Consider the following 12,678-nt stretch of genomic DNA (forward strand, 5'->3'; position numbering starts at 1 on the left):
ACAGAATTGTGGCAAGGCACAGATCTGGCCAAGGTTACAAAATAATTTCTGCATTACTCAAGGTTCCTAAGAGCACAGTGGCCTCCATAATCCTTAAATGGAAGAAGTTTGGGACCACCAGAAGTCTTCCTAGACCTGGCCATCCAGCCAAACTGAGCAATTGTGGGAGAAGAGCCATGGTGAGAGAGGTAAAGAAGAACCCCAACATCACTGTGGTTGATCTCCAGAGATGCAGTAGGGAGATGGGAGAAAGTTCCACAAAGTCAACTATCACTGCAGCCCTCCACCAGTCGGGCCTGTCCTCAGTGCAAGACATATGAAAGCCCCCATAGAGTTTGATCAAAAACACATGAAGGACTCCCAGACTATGAGAAATAATATTCTCTGGTCTGATGAGACGAAGATAGAAATTTTTGGTGATAATTCTAAACGGTATGTGTGGAGAAAACCAGGCACTGCTCATCACCTTCCCAATACAATCCCAACAGTGAAACATAGTGGTGGCTGCATCATGCTATGGGGGTGTTTTTCAGCTGCAGAGACAGGACGACTGGTTGCAATTGAAGGAAACATGAATGCAGCCAAGTACAGAGATATCTTGGATGAAAACCTCTTCCAGAGTGCTCTGGACCTCAGACTTGGCCGAAGGTTCACCTTCCAACAAGACAATGACCCTAAGCACACAGCTAAACTAACAAAGGAGTGGCTTCAGAACAACTCTGTGACCATTCTTGACTGGCCCAGCCAGACCCCTGACCTAAACCCAATTGAGCATCTCTGGAGAGACCTGAAAATGGCTGTCCACCAACGTTCACCATCCAACCTGACGGAACTGGAGAGGATCTACAAGGAAGAATGGCAGAGGATCCCCAAATCCAGGTGTGAAAAACTTGTTGCATCATTCCCAAGAAGACTCATGGCAGTACTAGCTGAAAAGGTGCTTCTACTCAATACTGAGCAAAGGGTCTGAATACTTATGACCATGTGATATTTCAGTTTTTCTTTTTTAATAAATTTGCAAAAATTTCTACTTTTTTTCAGTCAAGATGGGGTGCAGAGTGTACATTAATGAGAAAAAAAATGAACTTTTTAGAATTTACCAAATGGCTGCAATGAAACAAAGAGTGAAAAATTTAAAGGGGTCTGAATACTTTCCGTATCCACTTTATGTAAGTATATGTGGGAGAATGGTGAGTTGTGTGAATCTATGAAAGAGGGTGTGGTTGTGCTTGTGTATAAGAAAGGTGAGAGAAAGTGTTTAGAGAATTGGAGACCTATAACTTTGTTGAATTCAGATTACAAAATCTACAGCAAATTGTTGGCAAATCATATGCATGAAGTGATTGGTAGTGTTGTGGGTGAGGATCAAGTGTGTGCTGTGCCTGGAAGGAGAATGAGTGATAACTTGTATTATTAAGGGATTTGATTGGAGACTGCATAGTGATGAAACAGAAGTGTATGGTTCTTGCAACTGATTTTGAGAAAGCGTTTGATAGGGTCTCGCATGTGTTTTTGTTTAAAGTTCTGGAGAGAATGGGATTTCCTCAAAAAATTGTGAATGGGATAATGTCTCTGTATGATCATGTGTCAGGTGAGTTTCTTGTTAATGGGTTAATGGGTGGTTGAGTGAGAAAGTGAATATTATGTCTGGTGTAAGGCAGGGGTGTCCCATGTCCACTGTCTTGTTTGTACGTGTGATTGAACCTTTGTTGTGCTAAGTGAGACGTGATAAAATGGTGCGAGGATTGTTGGTACCTGGGAGTGGCGGGAAGCATGTGAAAGTTCTTGGATATATGGATGATGTCATGGCTGTGAGTGAAAGTGTTGCGTCTATGAGTAGGGTTAAGTTGCTTTTAGATTTTTTCTGTGGTGCGTCTGGCTTTAGAGTGAATTGGAATAAATGTAGTTTTAAATGTTTTGGAGATGACAGGGTTAAAATGGATGGGGTAAAGTGTGAACAGGGCGCTATCAAAGTGCTGGGAGTATTATTTAATAAGGATTTGGAAGGTAAGGAGAGCTGAGAGGAGTGTGGATTGCGCATAGGACGTAAGTTACATTTTTGGCGCCTGAGAGACTTAACCTTGAGTGGTAAGGTTTTGATCATAAAAGAGGTGATTCTTCCGATTTAGCTTTTTATTGCAACAGTTTTTCCACCGTCTTATGGAAAAAGCAAAAGAGTGGAGAAGATGGTTTTTACTTTTTTCTGGAGCAGTAAAATAGAGAAACTTAAGAGAGAAACCCTTTTCAAGGCTTGTCACCATGGTGGCATGGCCCTTCCAAACATTGAGATTTTTCTGGGGCTTCAGTAGATCAAGACAGTAGTTATGTTGTTGAATAAAGAGAGTAAAGGAGCCTATATGGCAAGTTATTCAGCTGGTTGGATGTTGTATGGATTATGTTGGAGAAAGAGGGATGCTAGAGTGCCGGTTGCTTTCAAGTGTCCGGTCTGGTACTGTTAGAACCCTCCTGTTAGTTCTTTTTCTATTTTGTTGGTCACATGACTTTCTGCCTATATAATCCAGCTCCGCCCTTCTGGCCCTGCTGGACTTCAGTGTTATATTTACTCTTAAGCTAGCCAGGTGCCTTGCACCTAACTCTGTAGTTTGCTTGGTCTTTGGACCACTAGTACTTTTTGTTTGTTTGTCTTTGCTCTGCTACAATTTCTGCTAGGAGGTGTCCAACTATATCCCAGTCCTTAGTTCTTGTAGGGACCCCTCCCTTATATCTATAGGTCTGCGTTCAGACTAGCCGAGGACTTAGGCGGGTCTGTTCACAAGGAACAGGTTCCCCGCTGCATCGTAGGGAATTAGTTTAGTCCTATTGTAGGGACAGTTTTCCTATCTTTCCTTAGTGCTTGTAGCAGTTCATAACAGTAAGTCCAGCCCTAAATAAAACACTCTAAGGAAAGTAATCCAGATATCAGCATGGTGTCGGTTCAGGAGTTGGCTCAACGCCTGCAGGGACTGCCTTTGGAGGTGGCCGAGCTCCAGCAACACGTGAGTAGCTGTACTTGTAGTAGTTCATAACAGGTATGAGGCGATTGAAAAGTTTGTGAGGAAGCATGATTTACTGAGTGCGCCAATGAATGATTTTAGAATTTCTAAGAATGTGATGAAAATAATATGTAAAAATGAGGTGGAGAGTAATATTGTGGGGTTGGGAGGGAATGAAGTTTCGGTTGCATGGAAGAGTTTGGGAACGCATGGGATGTCTAATAGACAAAGGGATATTGTATGGATGTCCTTGCACAATATTTTGCCTGTGAGACAGGTTCAGAAGAGAAGAGGTCTGACAAGAACGGATGTGTGTTCGAGAGAATGATGTGGTGGATGTGAGACTGTGTGGCATACTATGTGGGACTGTGATTACACGTACAGTGTGTGGAAGAGTGTAGGGGGTTTGTGTAAAGAGTTAGCGGGTGTGAGTTCTCTTGATTGCCGTGTTGCAATGATTGGAATTGGTGCATGTAGTTGTGTGAAAAATAGAGTATTATGGTTAATTTTGGCATGTGTGATGCAGAGTTTGTGGGATGTGAGGAATTTAGGACTTTTCAAAGAGAAGCATCTATCTGTGAATTAGTGTGTCAGGCTGATCCTTTGTAGGTTATTCTTGATTTATAAATTAGACAGCAAAGGCGGTGGTGGTTCTGATGCAGTAGGTGGTGGTTCTGATGCAGGCGGTGGTGGTTCTGATGCAGGCGGTGGTGGTTCTGATGCAGGCGGTGGTGGTTCTGATGCAGGCGGTGGTGGTTCTGATGCAGGAGGTGGTGGTTCTGATGCAGCAGGTGGTGGTTCTGATGCAGGCGGTGGTTCTGATGCAGGCGATGGTGGTTCTGATGCAGGCAGTGGTGGTTCTGATGCAGGCAGTGGTGGTTCTGATGCAGAGGGCGTCTGGAAGTTTAAAAAATGGCAGCACCTGATCAAATATCAGTGAGTTTTATTGATGCTTAGCTAAGGGGTCTTTTTTTTCCTAGAGAATTTAGGATGTATTTTCTGTGTTTACCTTTGGTTTGTTATACTGGAATAAATATGAACCATGATGATGAGAGTTTGAAACAACGACATTTAAGTTGATGAGCTTATATTGAGTTGTTTATAACTAACCTGAATGGCTTTAAAAAAAAAAAAAAAAGAAACACCGTGTCTGCAAATTGAGTTTCTGGTTCTGGCTTTTATCCTAAGTCATGTGACAAGGCTCGTTAAAGGGTCAATATTGACTTTTAGGATTGCTACTTCCAATAGGTGGTGCTAGAGCTCAAGTTATCTTCCTTTCTGAAGAGACAATTTGCATATTTCCCAGATGAGCATTGCGGCTTGAAATTTCTTTATTACTCAAACTTTATTAACTAGATATATTTATTAAACCAATAGTATCAAAGAATGTATACTCATGAACCAAATAAATAAATATATGAATGTATGAATGAAAGAATGACTTGTTATATTTACTCAGAAAATTGGAACTGTGAAGGTTCTGGCTGTGCTGGACTTCAGTGTTCTACTGTCTCTCTAGCCTGGTGCTTCTGTGCCTTTCCCTGTCAAGTTCGCTTGGTCCTCTTGGACCTCTAGTACTGTTTGTCAGTTTGTCTTTTTGTGTTCTGCAACAACTTCTGTCTAGGAGGTGTTCCTTTTTTGTCCCAGTCCTTACTTCTTTTAGGGATCCCTCCCTTAATTCTATAGGGGTTCATTCAGAGTAGCTGAGGACTAAGGCGGGTCTGTTCACAAGGAACAGGCAGCCCGCTACATCGTAGGGATTCAGCTTAGTCTTACTGTAGGGATAGCTTTCCCCTATCTTTCCTTAGTATATGTTGCAGATCATAACAGTAAGTCCAGCCCAAAAAACAAAAAAAACTAAAAGGAAAGAAATTTGGGGATCAGTATGGTTTCCATCCAGGATTTGGCTTAACGCCTGCAGGGATTGTCTCTGGAGGTGGCCAAGTTCCAGCAACACGTGAGTAGCTGTTCTGGAGCGCATTTTGTCGAACCCAAGGTAGGACTGCCTGATGTTTGTTTATGGCAAACAGCAAGATTTTTTTTCCTTTAAAATTGCTTGTTTGTTATATTTTCGTTAGAGACCAAGATCCTCTGGGAATGAATAACAGCGCATTGGTTTTATTATGTCACTTTTGCGCAAAGAACCACAGGGGTGGGCCTTTTCTCTCCAGCCTAATGATCCGTGTTTAAGTTCTGTTGAATAATTTTTTTCTGCCGTAGGGCTATTATATGACTATCCTGATCGAATCTCATCTGCTGAATCAGAACTTAGACATTTGAATCAGGGGTCAGATGATGTTGAAAATTATTGCACACACTTCAGGAGATGGGCTTCAGAAGTTAAGTGGAATGATTCGGCGCTGAGATGTTTATTTCTTGCTGGTCTGAGTGAAAGGGTTAAGGATTTGCTAATTGCATTCCCTACACCTGAGACTCTGCAGGAAGCTATGCAGTTAGCTGTTCGTATAGACAGGAGACTGAGGTGCAGGTTCAATGAGGTAAAGACTCATGTAATGTCAGGTCCCAGTCCCCAGAAAATCTGCTCTGACGGTGGGGAACCGATGGAGGTTGGGGGAATGTCACTCCGCTCTCAGGAAAAAGACCGGAGATTCGCCGAGGGTTTATGTCTTTATTGTGGTAAAGCTGACCATTTGATTAAGTATTGTGAGCGTCGTTTAAGTAAAGAAAAAAAAAGGTCACTTACGCCCGTATAGCCTGTTTACGCTCTGCAGGAGTGTTTCTTTCTGGGAGTACTACTCTGCAGGGAGATTTGATTGAATTTCAGGTATTTGTGGATTGTGGTTCAACCCTTAATGTGATTGATAAAGGGTTTTTGGAAAACCTTAAATTGAAATCCAAACCTTTGTCATCACCTATTTCTGAGTTTCCAATTGATAACACTTCTTTGAAATGTATTACTCACAAGACTGCTGCATTTCCTCTCACTATCAATGGAGTTCACCAAGAAATTTTGGACTTGGTTGTTTTGGATAATTTTCCCTCTCCAGTTGTTCTAGGATTGCCTTGGTTAAGACTGCACAATCCTTTATTGGACTGGTCTACTAATGTGATTAAGTCTTGGAGTCCGAAGTGCTATGATAAATGTTGTAATGGTCGCATTGCGGCTGTGGAAAAAGGGGAATTACCAGTACCTATTCAAGATTTTTGGAGTTTTTTTTCGGAGGAGGAGTAGCAGGTTTTGCCTCCTCATAGGGATTATGATTGCGCCATTGAGTTTGTTCCGGGTGCTACTCTTCCCAAAAGTCACTTGTTTAATCTGACTATCCCTGAAAGAAAGGCCTTGGAGGAGTACATAGAGACTAGCCTGGCTGCTGGTCACATTAGACCTTCTAAGTCGCCTGTGGCAGTTGGATTCTTCTTTGTTTAAAAAAAAGGATGGCGGTTTACGTCCATGTCTGGATTTTCGTGAAATTAATAAGATTACCGTACACAATTTCTACCCATTACCGTTAATTCCTGACTTGTTTAACCAGTTAGTGGGAGCCAAGTGGTTCTCCAAAATTGATCTCCGGGGGGCATACAATTTGTTATGTGTGAAGGAGGGAGATGAATGGAAAACTGCTTTTAACACTCCGGTAGGTCATTTTGAGAATCTGGTGATGCCTTTTGGTCTTACCAATGCACCTGCATTTTTTCAGAACCTTATTAATGACATCCTGAGACCTCTGATTGGTAAGAATGCGGTTGTGTATTTGGATGACATTTTGATTTATTCACCAGATCTAGAGTCCCATTGGCAGAGTGTACGTGAAGTTTTGCAGTTATTGAGTGATAATTCACTGTTTGCTAAGCTGGAGAAATGTAAGTTCGCTGTGCAGAAAATTAGTTTTTTGGGCTACATTGTCTCCAGCGAGGGCTTTGAGATGGACCCTGTGAAGGTTCTGGCTGTGCTGGACTTCAGTGTTCTACTGTCTCTCTAGCCTGGTGCTTCTGTGCCTTTCTCTGTCAAGTTCGCTTGGTCCTCTTGGACCTCTAGTACTGTTTGTCAGTTTGTCTTTTTGTGTTCTGCAACAACTTCTGTCTAGGAGGTGTTCCTTTTTTGTCCCAGTCATTACTTCTTTTAGGGACCCCTCCCTTAATTCTATAGGTCTTCGTTCAGACTAGCCGAGGACTAAGGCGGGTCTGTTCACAAGGAACAGGCAGCCCGCTACATTGTAGGGATTCAGCTTAGTCTTACTGTAGGGACAGCTTTCCCCTATCTTTCCTTAGTATATGTTGCAGATCATAACAGGAACATTTTTCTTATAGTGGAACCATATCATTATATTTAATGAAGCAATATTCTTGTACTAGACATTACTTTATTAAATATTGATGTGATTTCTCAATTGAGACGTTGAACTGAAATAAAATAAAAAATGAGAATTAAAATTAAAAAATAAGAATAAAATTAAAAAATTAAAAATAAGAATAAAAATGAAAATAAAAATAAGGCCTTTATATATTATTATGAACTGCAGAGTAGTTATGTTCTCATTAACATATACCCTTATATTTTCATTATCTGGATGATTTCATATTTGTTATAACCGTGTATTACCAAAAATAATTAAATTATGTAACTTTGCATATAATACCCTTCTTAGTTATACCATTGTACCTTATTAATATTTTTCCTTTATTAAAATGTGTGAAAAATAATTATTGATTATATAATCAGGATCAAAAACACATTTTTCCCCTTAATGCCAAAAAATATTATTATTTTATGTAATAATTCATGTATCAGAACCTAAATTAAAAATAATTATTTTATAAATATTTTGCATAAATTTCATATCAATTTGTAGCATATATTTGTCTGAAGATGAGTGTACTCACCTAGGAAAGCATTAAAAAATAATAACCTTGAATTCTATAAAATTATCATGTGGAAAAATTATTCTAAATGTAAATTTACTTTATAAATCATTATTTTGATCTGTGGTTGCACAGATCTTGGTTGATCTGTGGTTCTTTATTTTCTCAGATGCTAATGCTGCCCATTCTTCTTGGCAAAAAGCCTCCAGTTCCTGTAAATTCCTGGGCTGTCTAGCATGAACTGCGTGCTTGAGATCTCCCCAGAGTGGCTCAATGATATTGAGGTCAAGAGACTGAGATGGCCACTGCAGAACCTTCACTTTGTTCTTCTGTAGCCAATGACAAGTCGACTTGGCCTTGTGTTTTGGATCGTTTGTCATGTTGGAACGTCCAAGTACGTCCCATGTACAGCTTCCGGGCTGATGAGTGCAAATTTGCTCCAGTATTTGCTGATAACTACAGTATTTGCTGATAACGTGCTACATTCATCTTTCCTTCAACTTTTACCAAGTTTCCTGTGCCTTTGTAGGTCACACATCCCCAAAACATCAGCGATCCACCTCCGTGCTTTACTGTAGGAATGGTGTTCCTTTCATCATTGGCCTTGTTGACCTCCCTCCAAATGTAACGTTTATGGTTGTGGCCAAAAAGTTCAACTTTGGTCTCATCACTCCAAATTACCGTGTTCCAGAAGTTAGGAGGCTTGTCTCTGTGCTGTTTGGCGTATTGTAGGCAAGATACTTTGTGGCATTTGCGCAGTAATGGCTTTTTTCTGGCGATTCGACTATGCAGCTCATTGTTCTTCAAGTGCCTCCTTATTGTGAATCTTGAAATAGTCACACCGCTAGTTTGCAGAGAGTCCTGAATTTCAGCTGATTTGTGGGGTTTTCTTTGCATTCCGAACAATTTTCCTGGCAGTTGTGGCCGAAATTTCCCTTGGTCTACCTGAGCGTGGTTTGGTTTTTACAGAGCCCCTTATTTTCCATTTGTTAATCACAGTTTGAGCGCTGCTTATGAATTCCTTGGATATTTTTTTTGTATCCCTTTTCTGTGTTATACAGTTCAACTACTTTTTCCCGTAGATCCGTTGACAAATCTTTTGCTTTCCCCATGACTCACAATCCAGAAACATCAGTGGCTGGATGAAAGATGCAAGAGTCTGTCTGGATCCCAGAAACTCACTCAGCTTTTATGCACACACACTGATTACAAGCAAACAGGTCACAGGTGAGGATGTTACCTTTAGTAGCCATTCAAACCCATTTGTGTCAAATCCTGTACATGTTATCAGGCCAAAATCACCAGGATATATGAACTTTTTATCAGAGTCATTTGGATGTTTTTGGTTAACATTAAGATTTAAAAAGAGAAAACACAGTAGTTTGACAATAAATGGCTTCACCCAACCAATAACCATGAGTGGAGAAAAAGTTTTTTTTGTTATCATTCATATTCTCTGAAACAAGGCCAAGAAAGGAAAAATTCTGCCGGAGTATGTAAACTTTTGAGCTGTAACTAGATGAAGAAATAGTAATTGCTACAGAAATATATATAAATATATAATATATATATATAATATATATACAGTACAGACCAAAAGTTTGGACACACCTTATTTAAAGATTTTTCTGTATTTTCATGACTATGAAAATTGCACATTCACACTGAAGGCATCAAAACTATGAATTAACACATGTGGAATTATATACTTAACAAAAAAGTGTGGAACAACTGAAAATATGTCTTATATTCTAGGTTCTTCAAAGTAGCCACCTTTTGCTTTGATGACTTCTTTGCACACTCTTGGCATTCTCTTGATGAGCTTCAAGAGGTAGTCACCGGAAATGGTTTTCACTTCACAGGTGTGCCCTGTCAGGTTTAATAAGTGGGATTTCTTGCCTTATAAATGGGGTTGGGACCATCAGTAGTGTTGTGCAGAAGTCTGGTGGATACACAGCTGATAGTCCTACTGAATAGACTGTTAGAATTTGTATTATGGCAAGAAAAAAGCAGCTAAGTAAAGAAAAACGAGTGGCCATCATTACTTTAAGAAATGAAGGTCTGTCAGTGCAAAAAATTGGGAAAACTTTGAAAGTGTCCCCAAGTGCAGTTGCAAAAACCATCAAGCGCTACCAAGAAACTGGCTCACATGAGGACCGCCCCAGGAAAGGAAGACCAAGAGTCACCTCTGCTTCTGAGGATAAGTTTATCTGAGTCACCAGCCTCAGAAATCGCAGGTTAACAGCAGCTCAGATTAGAGACCAGGTCAATGCCACGCAGAGTTCTAGCAGCAGACACATCTCTTAAACAACTGTTAAGAGGAGACTTTGTGCAGCAGGCCTTCATGGTAAAATAGCTGCTAGGAAACCACTGCTAAGGACAGGCAACAAGCAGAAGAGACTTGTTTGGGCTAAAGAACAGAAGGAATGAATATTAGACCAATGGAAATCTGTGCTTTGGTCTGATGAGTCCAAATTTGAAATCTTTGGTTCCAACCACCGTGTCTTTGTGCGACGCAGAAAAGGTGAACGGATGGACTCTGCATGCCTGGTTCCCACCGTGAAGCATGGAGGAGGAGGTGTGATGGTGTGGGGGTGCTTTGCTGGTGACACTGTTGGGGATTTATTCAAAATTGAAGGCATACTGAACCAGCATGGCTACCACGGCATCTTGCAGCGGCATGCTATTCCATCCGGTTTGCGTTTAGTTGGACCATCATTTATTTTTCAACAGGACAATGACCCCAAACACACCTCCAGGCTGTGTAAGGGCTATTTGACCAAGAAGAAGAGTGATGGGGTGCTACGCCAGATGACCTGGCCTCCACAGTCACCAGACCTGAACCCAATCGAGATGGTTTGGGGTGAGCTGGACCGCAGAGTGAAGGCAAAAGGGTCAACAAGTGCTAAGCATCTCTGGGAACTCCTTCAAGATTGTTGGAAGACCATTTCCGGTGACTACCTCTTGAAGCTCATCAAGAGAATGCCAAGAGTGTGCAAAGCAGTCATCAAAGCAAAAGGTGGCTACTTTGAAGAACCTAGAATATAAGACATATTTTCAGTTGTTTCACACTTTTTTGTTAAGTATATAATTCCACATGTGGTAATTCATAGTTTTGATGCCTTCAGTGTGAATGTACAATTTTCATAGTCAGAAAAATCTTTAAATGAGAAGGTGTGTCCAAACTTTTGGTCTGTACTGTATATAATGTAGATAATACTTAATTATGTATCATAATATTCTCAGAATTAAACATATTTCTACGTCTTCACATAAAAAGAGGGTTTTTTTCTCTAGCATTCACTCAGTCACACAAATCTTAGCAGCTGCTTATTTACTCATCTGTAATTTCACTCTGACTGTCACAGATCTGTTCAACCCATACATTCAACAGATGAAGGTATGAGTACACATATATATGTATATATATATATATATATATTTAACCCCAAATTATTGTATCATAATTATCAATGCGCATTGTAAACTATTAAATTTAACATCTTAATATTTCTTAGAATATTCCCCAAATACATATACACTACCGTTCAAAAATTTGGGGTCATTTAGAAATTTCATTATTTTTGAAAAAAAGCACATTTTTTTTCAATGAAGCTAACATTAAATGAATCAGAAATACACTCTATACATTGTTAATGTGGTAAATGACTATTCTAGCTGCAAACGTCTTGTTTTTATTGCAATATCTACATAGGTGTATAGAGGTCCATTTCCAACAACCACCACTCCAGTGTTTTAATGGTACATTGTGTTTGCTAACTGTGTAAGAAGGCTAATGGATGTTTAGAAAACCCTAGAAAACCCTTGCACAAGTATGTTAGCCCAGCTGAAAATGGTTTGGCTGATTTGAGAAGCTATAAAATTGACCTTCCTTTGAGCTAGTTGAGAATCTGGAGCATTACATTTGTTTGTTCTATGAAACGCTCAAAATGGCCAGAAAAAGAGAACTCTCATGCGAAACTCGACAGTCTATTCTTGTTCTTAGAAATTAAGTCTATTCCATGCTAGAAGTTGCCAAGAAACTGAAGATTTCCTACAACTGTGGAACAGAGGAGAGCACAAACAGGCTGGAACCAGAGTAGAAAGAGAAGTGGGAGGCCCCGCTGCACAACTGAGCAACAAGACAAGTACATTAGAGTCTCTAGTTTGAGAAATCGACGCCTCACAGCTCCTCAACTGGCAGCTTGTACAGTATAGTACACGCAAAACGCCAGTGTCAACGTCTACAGTGAAGAGGTGACTCCGGGATGCTGGTCTTCAGGGCAAAGTGGAAAAGAAAAAGCCATATCTGAGACTGGCTAATAAAAGGAAAAGATTAATATGAGCAAAAGAACACAGACATTGGACAGAGGAAGATTGGAAAAATCTGTGAGACGCAGAACAACTGAAAAGATGCTGGAAGAGTGCCTGACGCCATCTGTCAAGCATGGTGGAGGTAATGTGATGGTCTGGGGTTGCCTTGGTGCTGGTAAAGTGGGAGATTTGTACAAGGTAAATGGGATTTTGAATAAGGAAGGCTATCACTCCATTTTGCAACGCCATGCCATACTATGTGGACAGCGCTTGATTGGAGCCAATTTCATCCTACAACAGGACAATTACCCAAAGCACACCTCCAAATTATGCATGAACTATTTAGGGAAGAAGCAGGCAGCTGGTATTCTATCTGTAATGGAGTGGCCAGCGTAGTCACCAGATCTCAACCCCATTGAGCTGTTGTGGGAGCAGCTTGACTGTATGGTACGCAAAAAGTGCCCATCAAGCCAATCCAACTTGTGGAGGGGCTTCAGGAAGCATGGGGTGAAATTTCTCAAGATGACCTCAGCAAATTAACAGCTAGAAT

This window comes from Phyllobates terribilis, unplaced genomic scaffold (genome assembly GCF_046119375.1).
Source record: "Phyllobates terribilis strain yellow unplaced genomic scaffold, ASM4611937v1 Scaffold_1__5_contigs__length_1240528914, whole genome shotgun sequence".
NCBI lineage: Eukaryota > Metazoa > Chordata > Amphibia > Anura > Dendrobatidae > Phyllobates > Phyllobates terribilis.